Source organism: Panicum hallii, chromosome 8, assembly GCF_002211085.1.
Source record: "Panicum hallii strain FIL2 chromosome 8, PHallii_v3.1, whole genome shotgun sequence".
Classification (NCBI taxonomy): domain Eukaryota; kingdom Viridiplantae; phylum Streptophyta; class Magnoliopsida; order Poales; family Poaceae; genus Panicum; species Panicum hallii.
The window spans coordinates 8,536,303-8,560,177 of record NC_038049.1 but is presented as its reverse complement, the minus strand read 5'-3'; positions in this window follow the sequence as shown (position 1 = coordinate 8,560,177).

The window sequence follows — 23,875 nt, the reverse complement described above, 5'->3', positions numbered from 1 at the left end:
GATCATAATACAGAAGTTGTAGTATTTAACACAAGGATTCAAACCCAACTGGTTTGACATTTTTCTGAATTTTCTACAATTTTCTACACATTTTAGAAGTTTACTGATTTGAATTTGGGGGGGTTCTGTAATTTTGCAGGAATACCCTTGGAGCTTTTAAAATCGATTCAAATAGGCCCTTGGCCGGAGGAGGAAGGGGAACAGAGGAAAGGCGGCCGTGTTCTGGCGGAGAGGGCCACCGGCGGCGAGGTCCGAGTGGAGGAGAAGTTCCAGGAGCTCACGGCGGTTCGATTGGGCTACTTGTCGAGGGCAGGGGCCGGGAAAGGGGATCTCCACGGGAGTCCGAAGCGGCGGCAGAGGAGTCAATGGCGACGTTGGTGCTCCGGCGATCAACGTCGGCGAAGGACCTGCGCATGACAGTCGGCGGCAGAGGGAAGCAGAGGAGCAGAGGGGCGCCAAAGGAAGAAGAAGAAGAGAGAGGGGGGGCTGAGGGACTTGTTTGCAAAAACAGAAAGTCCAGGGACCTCACTGTAAAGTAAGATTTCCCACTGATCCAAAATCTTAATGAGAAAATGACCAAAATAGAAGTTGTATAATTTTTCAAACCCTACAACATTGCTTTAGGGTTCAAGTTCAAAAACCCTAGGTACAAAGCTTTAATTTTAAACTTTGAACTAAATTCAAACTTAATAAGGTTTTGTCCTTATTAAGGTAAATTTTATGCAGTTTTGGACATAATTGCAAGTTTTCATGTAATGTCATGATGACTTGCATTCTTACACTTTGGCCCTAAGTAAACTTTGAAAGTTACATTTGTACTTCAAATATTTTGCATAAAAGGACTCATACTTTTGCAAAAATTACACATAAGTCCTTATTTTCACATAAACACCCAAATTTCATATAATTCAACATATTTATAACAATTTCTTTCCTAGTGTGATACAAATTTGACACCTAGGGTGTCACATTCATCATCCTTGTCCTCACCTGACACTATCTGCCAACTCAAAATGCTCAGCTCTGTGAGTTCTGTCTTCAGCTGGGCAGTCAGGTCCTCTGCTTCTTGTTTGGAGCTGGCTATGAGGTTCTTCTCTTCCTGGATGCGCTGCTCGGTTGCCCAGACCTTTGCCTTGAGGTCTTCTAACTCCTTCTCCAGAAGTTGAAGCCTTTGAGAATGTGCAGAAGTGTCAGTCTTGGCGTCCAAAGCCGCCTTCTTCTTGTTGAGCAGTCGACACCTCTCGGCAATATCGGCTTTCAAAGGGGCTTGTGAGCGACAGGCTTCAATCCTCTGCCGAGCCTTTTCTACCTTTGCCCGAAAGAAAGGGAGATGTCCAGTTGGCCAGAGCTTGATCTGAAGGTCTTCCGGGAGTTGGGGCTTGATCTCCTCAAGAATTTGCCTCACTCCATCGCAATCCTGGACCAAAGCATCAATTGAAACTGATAGCAGGCCCTTTGTGCGGAGTAGTTGGCTGGCGACACTCATCAGCTATGGGGGATGATCATCTGCTTTGAGTATGGCCGAGCCAATGGATGCAGGGTCAAATGAGAGCAGCTCTGAGAGGTTTAAGCCCTGAAAGAAGGTAGAAGATTAGTATGGTACAGGGAAAGGAAGATGCAAATGACTCAGAGATATAACATACCTTTTCTTGAGAAGGATCGATAGCCGATGAGGTGACAGTTGGCTCCTGCAAAGAAGGATCGGTGGCTGATGAGGATACGATCGCCTCCTGCGGAGAAGGGTTGACAGTCGATGAGGTGACAATCGGCTCCTGCGGATCCTGAAGGTCGACCAAAGTATCGACTGCTGTTGCAAGATTCTTTGGAGTTTCCAGGATTGGATCCTAGAGGTTGACCAAGAGATTGACTGCTGTCACAGGATTCTCTGGAGCCTCTAGGGTTGGGTCTTCTTGGCGCGTTTGCTCTTCCCCGCTGGAAATATCCACGATATCAGCCTGCAAGCAAGGAAAGAGCAATTGAGTCGAAGTACACATGTCCAGAGGACCAATTATAAAGGGACAATCCCAACCTGGTTGATGTTCGGAGCTTCATGATCCTTAGAAGATGGTCCGGCTTCCTTCTGAATCCTTCTAACAGTCATCTTCTTCGCCTTCATCTGGGCTCAGGGGGCAGCAACGTCGGAGACTCGTTTTCGCTTGGAAGCCAATTTTGTAGAATCAGGCTGGATCCGCATTATGACCTTTGACGGGGGAGGTGCGTTCTTGCCAAAGAGGGCTACAGGAGCAACCGGTAAGAACTTGAAAGTAGAGCCATCATCGTTCTTGGGCTCCGGACCATCCTCCTGCTGCAGAGAAAACAAATGGAATTAGAGAAGGGGTTAAGCGGAGTTATGAAGAAGTACTAAACTGATGGTAATACCTCTTCCTCAGGGGCTTCATACTCAGCGTTAATCTGCTGTAGCATTGGCCCCAAGGTTTTCCAAAAGACATGAGTCTTCCACATTGACCACCAGTTCTCGAAGCCGATGGCCGAAGAAGTGAATGATAAGTCGATAGGGATTGGGATGTGAAGATCAGCAAATAGGCTATAGCATCTCTGGCTGGTGAGAATGTCAGTCAGATCAACTCTACTTATTGTTAGATAGTGAAGGAAGAAGTGGGGAGGAACTTGCCCAAGACCAAATTGCCAGGCTTCTACGACCGGCTGGTAGAACTCATAACCTGGCTTGATGATTCTGTTGGAGGTGCTCATGCCAACTGGAAGGAAGCAAGGGCGAATCATGATAGAGTGTAAATGCTGAGTGCTATCATCATCGGCAAAGTCAGCCAATCTAAAGGCGATTGGGTTCTCAAAGATTTCAGAATACGTATAAGGGAGGAAGATTGGGTTGTCCAGGCCTTGATAGAATATCCTAAACCAGCTTGAGGCATCTGTGGGGTTCAACTTGCTACCAGGAAGACTTTACAAAGCTTGGCCGAAGCTTGTACACCTGATTCGTCTCCCACTCTGATCTGGAAAAGAGTTATTGGCCAGAACAGGGAAGTTTGGTATGTGGTTCTGAAAATATAGGTGAGCGCATAACTGGATGAACCACCAGGGACCACCGGTTCTCAGTTTCTTTTGGGTAAGCAGGCTCGAGGACATCAGGTGAAGATATCTATAGACTTTCCCAAGGAACAATTTAGCAAGGCCAACAGTATTACCTTTGGCCAGTTCATATGCTAGGGAGAGGTAGTTTTTGGTTGGAGCAAGGGAAGGACCGCAGAATATAAAGTGTTCCAATCAGAGATTCAGAAAGGCCATATGTTCTTTCTCAGTTACAGGGCCTTTGGTTTTGATGTGCTGGTTTAGGTAGGCACCCTAGTTTGTGCACTCTATTTTGGAGGACAATTTAAAGGGGACCTCAGGCAGTCTGAAGGCAGAGGGGCTGGGTGATGCAATCTCCAAGCCAATAATCATCATGACATCCATGCGGGTTGGAGTCATCGGCCCATGGCCAAATGAGAAGTAGTTCAGGGCATCAGACCAAAAATAGCCGATGGTTCTCATTCTTCTCAAGGGGGGACAATGACAGAGACAGAGCATCGGCTATTCCTATGGTTTTCCATGTGGATTGGTAGGTTTTCGCTACTCTGTTCTACCAGGATACCCAACCCTCGGGAGGATTTGGCCAGGCACGCAGGGTATCGGCCCAAGAATCTAAATCTATGTCTTGGCATACGAATGGGATCCTGTTAGCCTCACAAGAAATCAGATCTACTGGACTCTCGTAAGAACGAGGCCCAAGACAAAAGAAAATGGGGGAAGAAAGATGCGGCAAAAGAATGTCTAAAACCTAAAGAATCGAAAAGAGCCAAATAGCAGGAAAGAATCATATAATGCTTCAAGGGTTCGAATAATTACTTCATTAAATTGGAGAAAGGTCAGAGTTTTACCTTCAGAACAAGGATGCCCGCATCATCACTCGAGGGTTCCACCATCTGAAGCCCCAACGGAGATCGAAGGCTCAGAAACTGGATCTAGGGTTTGCTTCGTGAGTTGCGAGTTAGCGCTCTGTGGCTTCGACCTGGGGTTTTGCGATTGGATTTGTGAGCAAGGGTTTTGGAGCACAACTTGGATTCGGGGAATCTGCATAGATTTGTTTCGGGTAGGTTCCAGATTTAAGCAGAAGATGGAATTAGGTCAGGGATCGACTCAAATCCGGATCAGCACTTTGAGGGAAAGGGCCAATGCGTTGCCATCGGCTCCCGGTAAATCGGCTTCTTGACAGTTGTTGACTAAAATGAAAGATTTCATTTACAGGGAAAACCATTACAAAATGGGAGCTGATTGCTCCTAAAGCTGATCTATCGGCTTGGTACATGGCAGTTAATACTAATCCTATGGTCTACCACCAGTAGGTGCCTAAGACCTTGCGGCGCTTGGTCGGAGGAGCTGCACCAGTGTCGCTACCATCGTCACTGCTGTCATCGTCGCTGCTGCCGTCGTCCCCGCCACTATCATCGCTGTAGCTGCTGCTGTCTTTAGCTTCTTCATCGTCATCATCATCATCGTCCTCCGACGACTCGCCAAGCAGGAAGCCTCCTGCCGCCGAGTCTTCCTCGGTGTATGGGGTATCGACTTCTTCCTCTGAGGTGGAGAAGTCCCCCTCCCAGGACATGTCGTCATCGTCATCTTCATCCAATTCTTCGCCAAGGAGGAGTTGGAGATCTTCGCCGTTGGTCAGGGATTCATCAACCTCTGACCAAGCCTGGAAATCCCACTCCTCTGCATCCCAGTGCACAGGAGTGCAGGCTTTGTAGCGGCGATGGGGTCGAACTCTGGGGTCATCTCCCGGGTCGTCTTGGATTCAAAGGAGATGATGGAGGAATCAGAGGATGAGAAAGCCATTGCGAAAGAAAGAAGGGCGTACTGGTGCAGTTGCTAATGGCTGAAGGAAGGAGATGAGTGAAAAAGAATATTACCAGGGGCAGGCATATAAAGGCAGGAGTGGAATATGAATCGGCACCGTGACGGTTTCCAAGGAGTTAGATGCAGGGTAGTCACATCCCATGGAAGTGGAAGCGGCATGCGTGTACGGATTTTGGAAGTCGAAGAGGCGAGGCAATGGAAAGAAAAAAATGGTTTCGGAATAATTATTGCCAAAACCAAGGGGCATGTGTTATCACTATAATTTGGCTGGGCTAGAAGATGGGCCGCGAGCAAGATGGGCTTAAGGGGTAATTGTAATGGGCTTGCGAATAGGCTCTTGCGCGGGCGGTTTAAGACCAGATTGGCCATGTATCTAGATAGGTGTGTATGTTTAAGTTAGTTTAGATAGATATAGCCAGGATTCGTGTCGTAGTTAGCTAGGATTGGTTAGGAGAAGTAAGTCTCCAGACTATAAATATTTACCCTAGACTACGAATAAAGAGAAAACAACAAGCATTCACAAACAACTCTCTGCGCATCGCCATCCTTGTTTCAGTGTTTCTCTCAGGTAAGTCCTATGCAGCCCCGATCATGCTTTGCATCATGGGGGCAGCATCATCCCTACCTATTATCTTTGTGTTTCTCATACTGAAGTGTTGTTGATGGCGAGTAACACTAGTTATCTTAAAGCTTATAGGGATGCATCAGCTTTTTTCATACTGTATTCATGCTTTGCTTGCCACCCGTAAGCGTTTAGCAGTCTTTGTGCCCGATCCTGGGTGTAAAGGCAGCGCCTTGCTCTGTTTCGATTAGCAGATCCAATCTGTTGTGGTTAGTCTTTGTTCATTAAAGATTTAGCTTATTCTCCGCATGGTTAGGCCCTTCAAATGAGTTAAATGATCCGGCAATACGTTTGATGCTTTATATTAATCTAAAGAGGGATTGTTCCGGGAATCGGCTTTCTGTTGGTTCTTAGGCCTCTGTTTAGGTTGCTATTCTGTTATCTCTCGTATTTTTTAGGCTTAACTATGCGTAGGATGTTCCGGTTATGTGGTGAAAGCTTTAACCGTTGTAGATAGAATTGGCTTATTGATTACAGAGCAAGTTTATATCAGTACCAGATTTACATGCTTTGTTTAAATACATAGATCCGATCTGATACTGGAAGACAATCGGCTCTTTAAAGCTGATATCGGGGATCACCCGATGAGCCAATCACTGCTCGGACTAATGTTTGAACGTGTCTGTGCATGCAAGAAACTAACTGAAATCACTTCTACACCTTCCTGATCAAGTATAAGGTCAGGTGGCACGCCTAGCAACCCAGACGCCAGGTCGTGTGCCAGATCCTGGGCTGTTGACCAAGGGACCGGGGCCCACCAGCAGTCCCGGGAGCCTCCCGGCTCCTCGTGTTGCCTGTCACTGCTCGCCGATTGGTTTTGACCAACAACAATTTGATATTATAAATATTATTGGTTGTTTCTACAACCTTGGTCGCACATAGAACAATTTAATTTAGAACAAACTCATAAGTCCTTGTATTTATGCACAAAGGGAGTACTAGTATATGTGCCTGGTTGCTTGCATACACTACCTAGTTGCAAAAGTCAGGTTCTTGTTGTACCCATTTGAGAAACATGTTCCGCCATACTATTTTCACAGCCAGAGAAGTGAGCATTTGTCCCTGGCATTAGTACCAGCTGCATTTTAAGCCAGTACTAAGGCATGCATTTAGTACCGGGCTGTAAAAATAGTTTTCGAGGGAACCTTTTATTATCGGCCGTAACCTCCAGCCGGCACTAAAGTGCCCCACACACACCGGGGGGCAACGGCTAGATACCCCTCGGCAGCAGTTTAGTACCGGCTGGTGGTTCAAGCCGGTACTAAATTGAGCCGAGGTCATTTAATACCGGTTGGTGGCTCCAGCCAGTACTAAGTGGAGAGATATAGTAGCGGCTGGAACCACCAGCCGGTACTAATCTGTCTTCTATATCTCAGCACCTTCTTCCTCCCCGAGCCTGAGCCAACCATTTGACCGAGCTCGGGCTTCTTCCTCTCCATGGCGTTTTAGAGAGGAGGTGCTGCCCATTTTTCTCAAGATTTGTGGGGATTTCACTCATCCAAGTGCTCAAAAGATTAGCAACTTCATCCTCTCCTCTTTGATGGTCTTTATGCTTCGTTTCATGCTCTATAGTTAGAGAAATTTGAGGTTATTAGAAAGAGTGGGAATGAGCATGATTTTTTGATTTATACATTCATTTGAGATATATAGAAGGGATGACTTTAATTTGAGAGAAGGTTTTTTGATAGCTTGCATGTGGCAAATATAGAGTGATTTTTTTCAATTATTTTGAAGTGACATGTGTATACTTTTTTTGGATAGTTTAATCCCTAGAAATGGCTTTGCAACATGATGCATTGAGCGTCGTGCGTCCGCTCGAGCGTTGGAACTCAATTATTTGAAGCGCACCGGACATTCCCTTGAGTTCCGCCCTAAAGAGCATCTTGGACTTGTTAGCGGTCGTATTCATCGTTGGATTAAGAAAGCATTTGATTGCCTCGCGCTATGTAATGCAAGGCGCAAAGTTGAGCGTGACTTAGATGTCGAGCTGCATGGTACGGATGATGACCGTGAGTTGATGGCTCGACGTAATGCAAGGTGTGAAGCGTCGGGAATGGCAGAAATTGACCGTTCAGTGTCGAGAATTCGCGAGGCGGTTCACGAGGCATCGGTCAATAGGTCTTGTGAGTGAGTAGTTTGTATTAGTATGTAGCTTATTCGGTATTTTGGACATTTTAATTAATTATGTTGTGTAATGGTTAATGTAGACCTTTTAATTACTGATGGTGTGTGATGGATATTTGCACCTTTTAATTTTGTTATCAAATTTCATCCTGAAATTCGAAAAGTAATATAGAATATGATGATAGAAATAAACTTTATTCCTTCATAATACTAATAATGTTTCACCGTATTTTAAAAAATACAAGTGTTTTCCAATCAACATGGTTGATGCTGCTGGAGGGAGTGGGGCTGGTGGGGGTGATCGTGGTTTATCTTGAAGGAAGGGAAAAACTCCAGTAGGCCCTCATGAAAAGTCGAAGAAACCGGGAGCTTGGGTGAGAGCACATTGGAAAAAGAACATGAACAATATGTTGCAAGGGGCGAGGAACCTCCTTTTGATATTGAGGATCTATTGAGGTGTTATGCTCCATCACCACCAAACCTGAAGGTTCTAGCTCCGCCATCTTCTTCTGAGCTAGCAAAAAATCCGTCGGAGCATTCCGCTTTCCCACCAAAGGATGGTTAAAGACCTTTGTGTTGTTGCACAAATTTTTAGGTTGCATGTTGGACCTTTGTGTTATTTGGACCTTTTAATACTAGACCTCTTAATTTATTATTCATGATGTGTGATGGAGATTTCAGACCTTTTAATTATCCATGTAATTGTAATAGTTAAAAAAATTGCATCTTTAATTATAGTTCCATATTAAAATTAGTGTGACCGGTACACCATGGCGTGGATAATATGATTGCAGATGGACCGACAATGGATGTATGGCGACCGGTGCACCATGGCATGGATTAATGGCCTAACATTTTTTCTCGATGCGTCTGAGGCCCACAGGTCATCGAAAGGTTTCATGTGCTGTCCATGCCGCATTTGCAGAAATAACAAGAAATTCTCTAAAAGAAGCAATCTACATGTCCACCTTATTGAAAGGGGTTTCATGGATAACTATACTCTTTGGACCAAGCATGGTGAACCTGAAGTTCTGATGGAAGACGATGAAGATGCTGATGATGATAACAACATTACAAACTTGGCTCACTTGTATGAAGCGGGTGCCTTTGATGATGAACCAATGGACGAGGCTGCAGAAAATGTCATAGAAGAGCAACCACATGATGAACTAGGTCAGGTGTTGCTAGATGCACAGAAAGACAGTGACACTGTGAAGGAGTCAAACAAGTTGAGAAGATGTTGGAGAATCACAAAAAGCTGTTGTATCCAGATTGCAAACAGGGTCACACAAAGTTGGGTATCATATTGGAATTGCTGCAGTGAAGGCAGCAAATGGTATTACTGATAAGGGATTTGAGGAGCTACTGGGAATCATAAAGAACATGCTTCCCGAGGGTAACGAACTGCCCTCGACAATATACAAAGCAAAAATGGTAGTTTTCCCTCTTGGATTGGATGTACAGAAGATTCACGCTTGTCATAATGATTGTATCCTCTATAGCGGCAACGGATATGAGAAACTCGATGTTTGTCCTGTTTGTGGCGCAAAGCGATATAAGATCAGGCAAAATGATATTGATGATGTCGATGGGGAGCCTACCAAATAAAAAATACCCGCTAAGGTTATGTGGTATTTCCCTATAATACCACGCTTGAAGCGCTTGTTTAGGAACAGGGCACACGCAAAGTTGATGTGGTGGAACAAAGAAGAGCGTAAGCAAGATCAGATACTGAGACACCCCGCAGATGAGTTGCAGTGGAGAAACGTGGACAGAGAATTTTTAGATTTTGATAACGACGCAAGGAACATAAGGTTTGGTTTAAGTACAGACAGAATGTATCCATTGGGCGAGTGGGGCAGCAGTCACAGTACATGGCCTATGACTCTATGTATGTTCAACCTTCCTTCCTGGCTATGCATGAAGCGGAAGTACATCATGATGCCGGCGCTTATCCAAGGCCCAAAACAACCTGGCAACGATATTGACGTGTACCTAAGACCGTTGGTTGATGAACTTTTACTATTGTGGAAGGAAGAAGGTGTACTTCTGTGGGATGAGTACAAACAGGAGACCTTCAACCTCTGAGCATTGCTTTTCATAACCATCAATGATTGGCCTGCACTTGGTAACCTGTCAGGACAGTCGAACAAGGGATACTAGGCCTGCACCCACTGTCTAGAAGAAACCGAAAGCTTTTATTTGAAAAATTGTCAGAAGGTTGTGTATATGGGCCGTAATCGATTTCTTCCTCTCAATCACCCCTTAAGAGGGAAAGGGAAACATTTTAAAGGGGAACCAGAAACTCGTGCTAAGCCTTTGTTCCGTGATGGGAAGTGTGTTTTCTTGATGATAAAGGATGTGCATGTAGTGTTTGGAAAGGGCCATGGCAGCCAACAAGTTCTGAATGACAAAAACGGACATGCACCAAAGCGGAAGAAGAAGTCTATATTGTGGGGGCTATCTTATTGGGAAGTATTAGAGGTCCACAACGCAATTGACGTGATGCACCTGACGAAAAATCTTTGCGTGAACCAGCTCGGTTTCCTGGGTACGTATGGGAAGGCAAAAGATACAATCGAAGCAAGGCGTGACCTGAAAGAAATGAAACAACGATAAGACCAACGTCCTGAAAAGAGAGACAATGGACAACACTACTTGTGTCCTGCTAGCTACACTCTAAGCAAAGAGGAGAAGGAAAGCATGCTTGATTGCTTGAACTCTATGAAGGTACCGTCTGGATAGTCCTCGAATATACAAGGAAAAATAAATATGAAAGAGAAGAATTTCACAAACTTAAAGTCCCATGACTGTCACGTCCTGATGACACAATTGTTTTCGGTTGCACTTAGGGGTATTCTACCGGAGAATGTAAGATTGGCGATCATGAAGCTATGCAATTTCCTCAATGAAATTTGGCAGAAGGCAATCGATCCAAATAAGATCATAAAGCTACAGAATGATGTGGTCCAATATCTTGTCAGCTTTGAGATGGTATTTCCACCTTTGTTCTTTAATATTATGACACATCTCCTCGTTCACATTGTGAAAGAGATAAACATTTTGGGCTCTCTATTTCTACACAATATATTCCCTTTCGAGAGGTACATGGCAGTCCTAAAGAAGTACATCCGCAATCATTCTCGTACAGAAGGATGTATCACCAAGGGCTACGGAACAGAGGAGGTCATTGAGTTTTGGGTTGACTTTATTGATGATCTCAGTCCGATCGGGGTCCCCATGTCATGCCATGAAGGGAGACTGAAGGGAAGGGCACACTAGGGAAGAAATCTAATATGCATATCCTTGACAATGAAATCGGCAAAGCAAACTTCACGGTTCTACAGAATTCATCCTAGTGGCTCCATATATGGAGGAGCACATGAATATTGTACGATCTGAAAACCCGGGGAAGTCTGAGACCTGGATCACACATCATCACATAGATACCTTTGTTTTTTGGCTTAGAAAAAATTCATGGGTGACGGCACGATTGATGAACAACTTCAATGGTTGGCTAGGGGACCATCAATCGCAATCATACAATACCAAGGGTACAAGATAAATGGATATAAATTTTACACCACAGCCCAAGATGAAAAGAGCACGAACCAAAATAGTGGTGTGCGTATAGATGCAATAGGCAATGATGGAAAAAAGAACAACTATTATGGTGTCATAGAGGAGATATGAGAACTAGACTATAGACCTTTGAAGATTCCTTTATTTCACTGCCAATGGGTGAATCGAGCTGGAGGAGGCGCGACGACAGACCGGTATGGGATGGCAATAGTGGACTTTAAAAAGATTGGATATAAAGATGAACCATTCATCCTAGCCAAGGATATGACGCAGGTGTTCTATGTGAAGGACATGTCAAGCAAATCAAGAATGATGAGCCAAAACGCCACATAGTTCTTCCAGGAAAAAGAAAAATCATTGGAGTTGAGGCCACTTCGGACAACGCAGAAGATTTTGATCAGTTTGATGATCTTCCTCCATTCTTAGTCAACATTAACCCCAGCATCCTATTATCCAAAGAGCACGCTCCTTACTTACGCCGCGATCACAACCAAGGGACCTTCGTCAAACGGAAGATTATCAATGGTCCATTAAATAATGATGAGTAGTTTTGTGTAACCGTTATGTTCTATTAGGTGATTTATGTAATGTATGTTGTTGTATCTTTCGAATAATGATACTATTTGGACAATGCGGTCAAAATATTGTATATTTGCTTTTTTTCAAATATATTTAATTTATTGCTCACAAAAAATATTTAAAATATTTATTAAAGGCAATTTGGAATCAATATGTTGAATTAAGTGCATAGAACTATATGTCATGTGACAAGTGATGTACTATACAATACTATAATTTTGCATGCTCAAAATGTTATATATTTGTATCTTTTGCACCCATATTTAATTTATTACACACAAAAAATATTTAAAACACTTATAAACGGCAATTTGGAATCAATATAATGAATTAAGTGCATAGAACTATATGTCATGTGATCAAGTGATGTAAACTATACAATACTATAATTTTGCACGCTCAAAATATTATATATTTGCATTTTTTGCACCTATATTTAATTTATTACACACAAAAAATATTTAAAACACTTATAAAAGGCAATTTGAAATCAATATGTTGAATTAAGTGCATAGAACTATACGTCGTGTTATCAAGTGATGTAAACTATACAATACTATAATTTTGCATGATCAAAATATTATATATTTGTATTTTTTTACCTATGTTTAATTTATTAAACACAAAAAATATTTAAAACACCTATAATGCAAGATATAAAAGAAATTGGAATTTGCCTCTTTAGTACCGGGCCGAGAAATCGCCCGTTACTAAACTGGCTCGACCAAAATTTCCCGCCAGTGGAGATAGTTTAGTACCGGCCTATGGCAGAACCAACCTGAATTATACCGGCTTAAGTACGCGAGTCCACTTCAGAGGGCTCCAACATACTTCAAACGGTATAATCCCTTGGCCTGTCGGGTAGCGTCCCGATAAACCACTGATACAGGATCGAATAAGGTTACCTCACACGAAGGTGAGTCCAGAGATACAGTCACCATCACATTTTACATCACAGGGAACTACATTACAAGAGTTTCTACAAGTAGTACGAAGTTTCAATCTTAGAGAAATTATTACAAACTGTTAAAGTTATGGTTTTTGGCAGCGGAAAACATACGCGATGATTTACAACACGTCGTCACGACGGATGTCATGCTAAGCCCGGGAACGACATCACTCGGTATCATCAATGTTGGCCGGGGACGGATCCCATTCCTCGAACCAACCATCTGGAAGAGCACAGGGCCAAGGCAGGGGAAGAGTAGGGTCTTCAAAGACATTACCTGAAAAACATAAAACTAGCAAGGCTGAGTATACTAATACTCAGCAAGGCTTACCCGGGATTGGGTATACTTTAGCCCGTAACTAGACTCATGAAGGCATTGTAAAGGCTCCGAGTTTATTTTCAGCTGAAAAGCAACAAAAAGTATAACCTACTTTCAAGTTTTAGCTTTCAAATTCTAGCTTGATTAGCCATTCTAGGTAAGCACCTATACTAAACAAGCAAGATAAAGATTATCATCCATCAAGATTATTCCATCAACAATTACACTTTTTACTCGATGTGGCAAAAGGGATAAGCAGTCTCAATCTTCGTGAGAGGCAGAAAATTCTGAATCGAATTCAACCTTTTAAGGTAAACCTAACACACACGCTTGGAACATCCAAAGATCGTTCCGAAGCAACCGTTTGCCTTTCATTCCGGGTCGTGGATCAGAGCCACCACAAGCGACTGCAGGACCATACGCACACCCTATATGTGCAGGACGTATGTCTGTAGCGCGACTACATGACCATACTCCTGGTTACCCTGCAACACGTATTCCCACACGTCGAATCGAGTAACAAGAAGAACCAAAATACGAGTGGTGGGAGGTATGTCCACTTGCCGGGCCGATCGGTTACTAGGCTTACCGCTTACCATATTTCGCAGCATGTGGCTAGTACTTTCAAATGCTTAGCCACCACTACCACACATTTTGACCTTAACTATTTTTAACAAAACAGACAGGGTAAACCTTCAGGTCATGATACAGCACATGACCCTATCCATCATCCTTATAGTGGTTGCGAAATTGTAAACAAGTAACTCCTATATCGCACGAGTGACAGGAAATCACCCGACTTGTACCGGTCCTATTTAGCAGAGCATCTAAGCGATAAGGACTCGGGTACAATACATTGGATTCCCAAGATCTCATGCAACTAGGGTTTCATTTCAACTCCTAGACGTAATGCAAGATATATAATATATAAGTGAAATGGTAATAAATTGAAATACTGGGGTATGCACCGGGGCTTGCCTTTACTGGTGGGGCTGAAGTCAGGGATGTTAGTATTGTTATCTTCCAAACTTTGGTTCGGGGCTTCAGATAATCCCTTGGTGACATTTGCTTGGTCTTCAGAAACATCCTCTGCAGACTCCTGGGAGATCTCGTAGGTACCGTTTGCGGAAGTAGTCGTATCTACATGCAATGCAATATTACATTCAAAGGTGCACATAAAACTATTTTAATTCACGTTAAAGTTGCAATCCAACACTCATTTAACATACTACTTACATAACAACCAACAAGATCTGAGATTAAACTTAGACAGAGCTTTAGGGGGACAACTAATTAGAATCGGCTACTTGTTGAAGGTTATAATAGAGCCGATTAACAATAATAGGGTTCAGCTGATAGGATTGGTAAAGAAGGGAGCTCTCTATACAGTTTTTAGGAAATCTGCTGATTTCTATACGGAAGAGAAATCGGCAGGAGTAATTTCTGTATATGAGTAGAAGAGGTTAGCCGATTTGGGTTCACTTAAGGTTAAATCGGATGATATAGAGAGGAACATTGAAGGTACAGTACTTTAAGGATAGACAAAGGAAGGATTTTGCCGATTGGATTATCAGCATGTTTTTGGTCTAACTGATGGTTGGTGTATTGGCTTGTCTTAGTCGACGAGGGTGCATCAGGTTTAGCCGATTGATGTGCCTTGGTTGTGCCTAACAGAGGCATGTCGACTGTGCTATCTTACTGATCTAGGGTTGTGTACTTTGGTCTGGGTAGCCGATTGATAAGTGCATCGGGTTCCTAAACGATCGATGAAAGCATCGATTACTTTAGCAGAGGGGTGATTCCTAAAGCAGCTGTGTCTTAACTGAGATGTGCTTAAGTGTTATCCTAGGTAACTAGGTGTGGTTGTATCGGCTCGATTACGTCAGCACAACAATTGAGTGACGTACAGCCGATTGGAGTGTGGTTGAGGGTATGTGACCGATAGATATATAGCCGATTTCTTAGCTGATAAATTGGCTGATAGAAGTGTGTGGATAAGGATGGGAAAACTAAGGATTGATCGGCCAAGTTTGACCGATATGGAAAACAACCAAAATCGGCTTAGATCGGCCGATGGCAAGAATCCTAAGATTGTGTGTGCATCTCCGATACATCGACTATGTGCAGTCGACGTAGGACAGAACAAAAGAATTGTATCTGCAGTAGCCGATATTAGAAAGATAACAACCGTATCAGCTAACCAGCCGATGGTAGAAGCATATCAAAAGAAATGCATCAGCTGACAGCTGTTACACAGAAACATCCTAGACTCAAAGGAAACGGATGCTTAGCAGCTGAGCTGATAGCTGACGCTGAAGTATAGCTGCAGAGATGTTTTGGCTAAGCAGCAGATACACACGAACTAACAAGGATCCTTATATGAAAAGGACCTTAAGGAAACGGCAATCAAAACAAGGACAAAGTCTTGATGGCAGGGATATGAGTACTCGTGTGAAAGGATTGACTAGATATCACACATCTCTACTTAAGACATACATCCTATGATTTACCTTTCAGCTACAACACATGCTTAACACATAAGGTGCAAATAAAGCATTCATTTCCTAATATTTAATCTAGACCACAAATCAAAGATTTTTAACTCAAGATCACAACATAAAACCTGTAGATTTTGACCTAAGGTTTCAAACAAAACTGATTTTGTATTTTTATGAACTTCTTACGAATTTATATGGGATGTAGAAGTTCACTGTTTTGAAATAAAGAAAGTTCTGGAAATCTTACAGAGAACACCCTAGAACTTTCTAAATCAAAGCAATTAAGTCCCTGGTCGGGGAAAACAGAGAATAGGAAGATAACGACGATGTTCCGGCAAAGGAGGTCGCCGGCTTTAGGAAGATTCAATGGATCAGGGCAAACCTTGGGGTAGCTTTAGTTGTGGAGGAGAACGGGTGGCAAGTGAATTCCCGTGGCGAACAAGATCGGCGATGAGAAGTGCTCGACGGTGACGAGGTTTCGTGGGTGACGAAGAAGTTTGCCAGGGAATTGTAGTGGGTGGAGGATGGTCGGAAGGGTAATCTCCGCGGTGATTTGTGGTGATGGCGGTTGGCTGGCGATGTTTCGGCGAAGGGATTCAAAGAAGCTCGATAAGAGGGTCCAGGAGCTTTCTGGATGTGTTGTGGTCTTGCTCGGGCGATCGACGAGGAATAGGAGTTGCTGGATGTCGCGGACTCACGCGAAAAGACGATAGGGCTGGATTGGTTCGCTATGCCGACTCCTCCGCGAACCTCAGGGTTTTCCTGCTCATGGGCTGAGTCTCCACTGCTCACGCACGTGTGCTGCTGAAACACGGCCGGCACACCCGCGTAGCCTCCAGCAGGACCGCCGCGCTTGGTCGCATCTCCTGCGCGCTGTTCCAGTACTGCTCTCACACCACTGGCTCTTAACCCGCTCGCGCGTGGCCTGTTGCCTTGCACGCGCACTCGCCTGCGAAATCGAGCCGAGCCGGCCACTGGCAAAACACTTCCGCTCGCACTCGCGAACGCGCCGGTTCAATTCCGCTCTGACCTTCGGGTCCTGTAACTCTGCCGCCCTTTCCATCTGCTGTGACCCCATCAGGACCGGTCTACCACCGCCGCCGGTCTTGCGCTGCGCGTCGAACCCGCGCCGCGTTGCTCCTACCCTGACCGCCTCGTGTCGCTACGTAGCTTCTCCTTCCGACTCGCCGCGCCATAACCGTCATCTCTGTCTCCACGAGGGCCGTGGTCTGCCTGCATTAGGGTCGTGCCATCCACTGCCTTCTCCTCGACGGCCTCCGACATTCTCCACGCGCGGCCTTCCTGCACACCAACCCAGTCGCGGCTTAAGCTCGCCCAGTGGGGACACCGCCATGCGCTGCACGCCACCGCCCTGCATGCCGTCGTCCTGCGCAGCTACTCCTCCTGGCGCGCGGCTCCGGCACGCCCGCGCCACTACTCCTCCTCTTCCTGCTGCCGGACCCGCGTTCGCTCCGGCCTTGCCACGTCGCACCTGCACATGCCCGAGCCGTGTGCGCCTCAGCTCCACGCCTGCCGCGCCACCACATGCACCTGCACCACCCACTCCAGCGCCGTGTGGTCCCGGGCTCCACTCCTGCTCCAGCGTCGTGCCGCTCATACGCCAACGCTGCGCCCACACTGCCCGAGCTGCATCCGTTCACCTCCGCCCAAGCCCAGCGCACCCGACACCCAGCTCCAGCGCCGTTTGCGCGTTCCAGCGCTGCTTGTTCCCGCGCCAGCGCGCCTGCCGCCTGCGCTCCGCTCCTGCGCCGCCCGAGCGCCCGCACACGCCGCCAGGGCCGCGCGCCTGCGCCGCGCGCCCTCGCTCGGCGCCTGCCGCGCGCCTACGCCGCCCACGCGCCCATGCCAGCGCCTGCCGCGCCCGAGCCGAGCCGCGCGCCCCACTGCCTGCGTCGCCTGCGCGGCTGCTCCACACCTCCCGCGCGCCCGCTCGCGCCCCTGGCCGCCAGCCACTCGCCCTAGCTCAGCGCCGCCCAAGCCGCGCGCGCCCGCGCCTGCTGCGGCCGCCGCTCCCGCTCTGCCACCAGCCGCTCGCACGTCCACGCTCCACCCGCGCGCGCGCCTGTGTGTCGCAGCCGCCCAGCGCCCGCGCCACCAGCTTCCGCCGTGCGCCGCCCGCGCCGCGTGGAGGAGAAAAAGGGGCGGCCGGGGTGGAGATAAGATTGGAGGCGAGGGAGAGAAAGAGAGACACCGACGGGGGAAAAGAAGAAAAGGTGCCAGAGAGAAGAAAAAAAAAGAGAGAAGGAGAAATGGAATTCTCCCAAGGACTTATGCGCAAATCTAAAAAATTACAGAGACCTCTCTGTAAAGTCAAAATTCCCATTAATCTAAAACCCTAAGAAAGAAATGCCCAAAACGAAAGTTGGAGAGTTTTTCAAACTCTACAACATTGCTTTAGGGCCCAAGTTCAAAAACTCAAAATTTATATCTTTAAACGTAAAATTTTGAATAAAGGTTGGATTTGAATTACTTTTGTCCTAAAGAGTGTAACTTCATAACATTTAGGACCTAAATGCAAGTATTTATGACACGTCATGATGACGGGATAGACACGTCATAATGATTGGATAGACATGTCATGATGACTTGCACCTTTTACACTTTAGTCCTAAGTAACTTTGAGAATTACTTTTGTAAATCAACTACTTGCACAAAAGGACTTGTACTTTTATAAAATTACATAAATACCCTTATTTTCACAACTTTACCCAAAATTTTTACACACTTCAACACATACATTTCAAATAAAACTTTTGGATAAATATATATTTTTATACAGGGGATAAAGTAAGAAAAACATGTTTGCAAAACCACCCTTCACTTATTTTGAAGTTACCTCCTATCCAATTATATTTTGCAAAAACAACCCTAGTTTTTCCATAATTACAAAAATACCCTTTTTACTTGCACTTTAAATTTTCAAAAGCTTCACACAAACACACGCAAACTTTACACTAACAAGCACATACTTCACACTAACAAATTATGTGCCTAGCTTACAAGTACATGAACTGTCACACGGCCCGAGGTATTGCCCGGTACTAAATTGTGAAGTTTAGTACCGGGCCTTGGCTGTGCCTGGTACTAAACGACGACTACGCCAGTTTATACAGCCATGGCCCGGTACTATACGGGCTGCCCTATATATAGCGCACAGGACTTAGCGTCAATCTCAATCGACGCCAAGTCCCGGCCCCTCTCATCTTCGCCGCCGGCCGCCGCTCCACCTCGTCCCCATCCCGGCCCGCCGCCTCCACGGCCCAACCTCCCCGCAGCGTGCCGCCCTACCCCGCGCCCAGCCTCCACGTCGCCGTGCCACGGCCCCTCACCTGGCCGCTCGCCACCCCCGCGTGCGCCGTAAAGTCACTGCGCCCCCCTGACGTAAGCCCCACTCTGACGTCAGCACTGCAATATGCCGACATCAGCCTATTTTTTATTTTTTAAAAATTTTGTAAGTGTGGTAGAAAATTGTAGAAAATTATAGAAATTTGTAGAAAATTGTAGAATTGTGTAGAATATTTTAGAAAATTGTAGAAAATTATAGAAATTTGTAGAAAATTGTAGAATAGTGTAGAATATTGTAGAAAAATATATTTATTGTAGAATAGTGTAGAATATTTAGAAGAAGGTGAAAAATTATAGGAAATAGTAGAAAATTGTAGGAAATTGTAGAATAGTGTAGAATATTGTAAAAGAAGGTGAAAAATTGTAGGGAATAGTAGAAAATTATTGAATATATTAGAATATTATAAACATTGCATATTTTGTTCGCACAAGAATCGAAATGAGTTCTATTGATGACGACAGGGAGTTCTTTAACAATGTAATTCGTGAAGGTACCAATCACCCACCGTCCCTCGAAGATGATGCACCTGAGGATGACGGCAGCCAATATCTCAACGATACTGGCGATAGTGATGATGAGCAGATGGAAATTGCTCAGGAAGAGGTTCAAGTCGAGGTATATGAAATTGATGCATATATAAAATGATATCTAAACTAACATGATATATATATATATATATATGTATGAATTCTCTACGTATGAAATGCGTGTATTAATAGATATTTTTCCAGGCATCTGGATCGAGGAAGCCAAAACGGAAACGAGGCTCGAAGAAAAAGATGGCAGGGCGTACAAACATCACCTTATTAAAAGAGGACGGTGAACCAATGGCTCCCAAGGGTGTTGACAGGACATTGATCAATCAATGTGGATATTTTTCTGGGAAAACATCCCCATTAGCTACAAACTACGGAAGAAAAGTAAAGTCACTGATAACGATGCAGACATCATCCCCGACACGGAGAGGGAAATGTTATGGAGATATGGAGACAGGTGAAACTGCACTTCAATTTTCAAGAGGGCAAAGAGGAAGTCTTGAAGGATTGGGTCATGAAGAAGATGGCTATTGCTTTCCAAACATTCAAGAAAAACTTGAACAAAGACTATGTCAAAAAGAGCCTTATGCCAGACTTTGAGAATAACTACAAGAAGCAACGTCGTTTTTGGAATGAATTCGTGCAGTACAAGAAGTTTGAGGAAAGCGAGGAGCGAGCAAAACGGAACAAAGATAATGCGAGCAAGAAGAAGTACTTCCATCATCTTGACCAAGGTGGTTATTCTTCGGCGATTCCAAAATGGCAGAAGATGGAAGAAGACCTAACGGTAAGAGGAATCATACCGGCGACTTTCAAATGGCCATTGCGAGCAAAGTATTTCTTCTATGCTCATGGAGGCACACTAAACATGGAAGATGCATCGTTCGTGACTACCGATCGAAGAAGAGAAGCGGCCGACAAGCTTGATATGGCACTAAAGGCCGTTGCCAAAGGCACTTTGAAGCCTGACAGGGAGAAAGACGAGCTAACATACGCTCTTAGGACACCAGAACCCACAGGACATGTCCGAGGCATGGGCGTACTTCCATGGAAGCATAGCTTCAGTGCAGATATCGACACTTATCGAAGCCGATGCAGAAGGAAGGCTAAACAGGAAGAGAAGATGCGTGCCCTAGAAGAATGAGTAGCTTCGATTGAAGGTGCAATGGCAGCTAGCCAACGACTACAAGAATCTCCTTCAACTCCTAATATGGAGAGCAGCCCTGGCTCTCAACGCCGTAGAAGCGCCGCTTTCACGGAGCATCCGGCCGGCGGGGCTGAAATGGTTGCAGACAACCAACAAAGTTAGCCTGTGGACAACATCACCGTGAGGACCCTTGCGAGCTTCTTTATCAGCAGAGAAAAAAGGTCAAATTAGTGGCTCACGTATTGCCAAAGTACCTATCCAAGGCTAGATAATTCATGGCGTGCCGATTGCTAAAGGATATGTTAGAGTCATGGTTGACCGGGTCGAGAAAGGATGGGAAGACCTCAACCTCGAGATCCCTGGAGGTGATGGAGAATAAGAACTACAACATGCGCTCCCCACTTGGATCTGTTGGAACAAATGCTACATAAGATTTCCGCAAGGAGCCACAGATCCCGCAGCACCGGCTTAGAGCCCAGGGCCAAGATCGCCAACACCAACACCCAGCATGGGTCTGCTGTCACCACCCGCACAAAGGGACCCCAGCATTGGTCCGCCGTCACCACCTGCACAAAGGGAACCCAGCATGGATCCGCAATCACCACCCACTCCAAAGGACCCCAGCATGAGTCTGCCGCCACCTCCTAAGGCAAAAAAGAACACAAAGGCTTGGGTCCCGCCACTGCCACCTCCACCTCCTAAGGTAGGCGAAGAATAACCCAGCTAAGAAGAAAGAGAAGTTAGCATACAAAATAACTCAAGAGGAATTGAATGCCTGTCACTGCTTGCCGGCGGGTTTTGACCGACAACAATGAGCATGTGAGAAAGGAGGTTCGAGAACAATTCGCGCCAAGGAAGCCTGAGCCGAAGCAACTAGTGAATCCAGCCGGGCAGAAGTTCTTCGTAACCATGTGCCAACCAAGAGAGAAAGAAACATTGTCGGACTACGGCCGCTCAATCACAAAGTCTTATCAGAAGAAGAGTAATCGTCGAGGCAAAAACATTCCCCAGCTCGAAGAATAACCCCAACAATCGATATCTCCACTCCAAGTGCTTTCAAAAGAGGATGAAACTACGGCCGGGTATGTGGCAGAAACGAAACTCACAAAAGCTCAATTCCTAGGGGATGTTCCAATCCCGATTCACCCAGCGGTAGGAAGAAAACCAGGGGCAGGAAGAAAACCATTTGTAATGGGGAACCTCTTATGTCGCCTGAGTTGCTGAACATGCTACCAACGAGAATGCGTGAGTTGCATGAATGGTACATGAGGGCCACTGCAGATGGAGACGTAATGTTCGCAGCTCGGGTTAAAGATAGCAATTTACATCGGGGGCTAGCTAACGTATGGATCGAGTTTGAGAATCTTTGGTTTCTATACCATCAAGACACCCTGGACAAGTCCCTCGTCAATGTATTTCTTATGTAAGTGTTTCCTCTCATTTCTATATTATAGCTCAACTACTTATGCGCTTTCTCATCCTCTTTTTTTGTATCATGTAGGATGAAGGTGAAAGAATGCCGAAAAAAGGGATACTATCACATCGGCTTCATGGACCCGAATGTTATAAACGAGAATAGTGTAAATAAATGGCCAAATTGGACTGAGAACAATGTATTTAGGGCCTTGGATAGGTAGCATACTTGTACATTCATTCTGTTGTCGTACAACTTCAAGTGAGTACTTTAACTCTATTTTCATCCATTCAATTTGATAATAAGTATATCCAATATTTAATCTGTATATGTGTATCAACAGGTTTCACTAGATCTTGCTCAGTATCGAGATTGATCGAGCCCGAGTTGTGGTGTTTGACGGAAAGAGGATGCCAATAACACAATATCAAAACTTCATAGACACCCTCCAGAACGCATGGGCTCGCTTCATAAAACAGCACATAGGAGTCGTAGACACGCCATGTGATCTTTATATCAAGACAGACTTTCCGTTATGAATATAATTCGCACACCTAGTGTTATTTCTTTAAACACCATGAATATTTCATAACCCATCTATATACAGTGTATGAGACAGATGGAAGGAAACAACTTGTATGGCTATTATGTATGTAAGTGGATCCACGACTTTACCGGCCCAAAGAAAATTACGCTAAAAGATTTCGATGTGCGTATCAAATTAATAATAATTTCTTGCATTTAATTACTTACATGTGTGAATTTAAAATAATGATGTTTTTACGTGACAGCTTTGGGAAATGAAAGAAGACCTCGTCGAACCAGAAAGAGTCAGGGCAATTCAAGAATCACTCTTTGGATTCGTGATGGACGAAGTGATAAATCCCACCGGTGAATTTTATACCGATCATAGGATAAGCGTGGGTCAATTGGATGAAAACAAGGAAGACAATGAACAGGAGCAATATTTAAAGTACTTGTAATGAAAGTACTTGTAATATTTGATCTTAAGTGTAATATTTGAAGTGTATATAAACTGTATATATAATTAATATATATGTAGTCTTTGCTACACGAAATATGAATATGAATATGAATGCTAGCTATACGCATATGTATACGGATAGAATACGAATTAAAACTAAAAAGGAAAAGGAAAGAAAAAAATAAGCAAATAATAAAAAAAGAACTTAGTACGGGCTGGTAACACCAGCCGGTACTAAATTGCTGCCCCAACCATCCTGCATGACGAGCAGTTTAGTACCAGCTGGTAAACTGCCACCCCAACAATCCTGCGTGACGAGCAGTTTAGTACCGGCTGGTGTGTTACCAGCCGGTACTAAATGCATGCCACTTTAGTACCGTTCAGTCTGTACCGGACGGGGAACCGGTACTTGTCGGGTGTTCCCGCCTAGTACTAATACTCGCCTGGTACTATTACTCAGATATGTAGCTGTGTTTGTTCCGTTTGGGGGAGGTCCAAGAATGTGTGCCCTGGAAATGAATTTGCAAGGGCAGAAACAATGGTGGCTATGCAGTACCTGGTGAGGCAGTTCAGGTGGAAGCTGTTTTGCAACGAAGAAAAGGATCCGAAGCCAATACCTACCCTTGGGCTTCCCGTCGAAATCAAGTTGAGTCGTCCGCATGCAAATGCTGAAGCTTGAAAAGTAGAAATGCTTCATATGTTATTTCAAGTGGATAAGAGTGCCTTGATACATTATATATGCTGCGTTGTTAATGTTTAGTTGTGAAGATTTACGTATACAAATTGTTAACCAATGTGATTGTGTGAGTGAAACCTTTACGGTGGTGTTTGTTCCACAAATGGTAATGTAAACGTAGGAATGGATGAAGAGCTGTAACGCG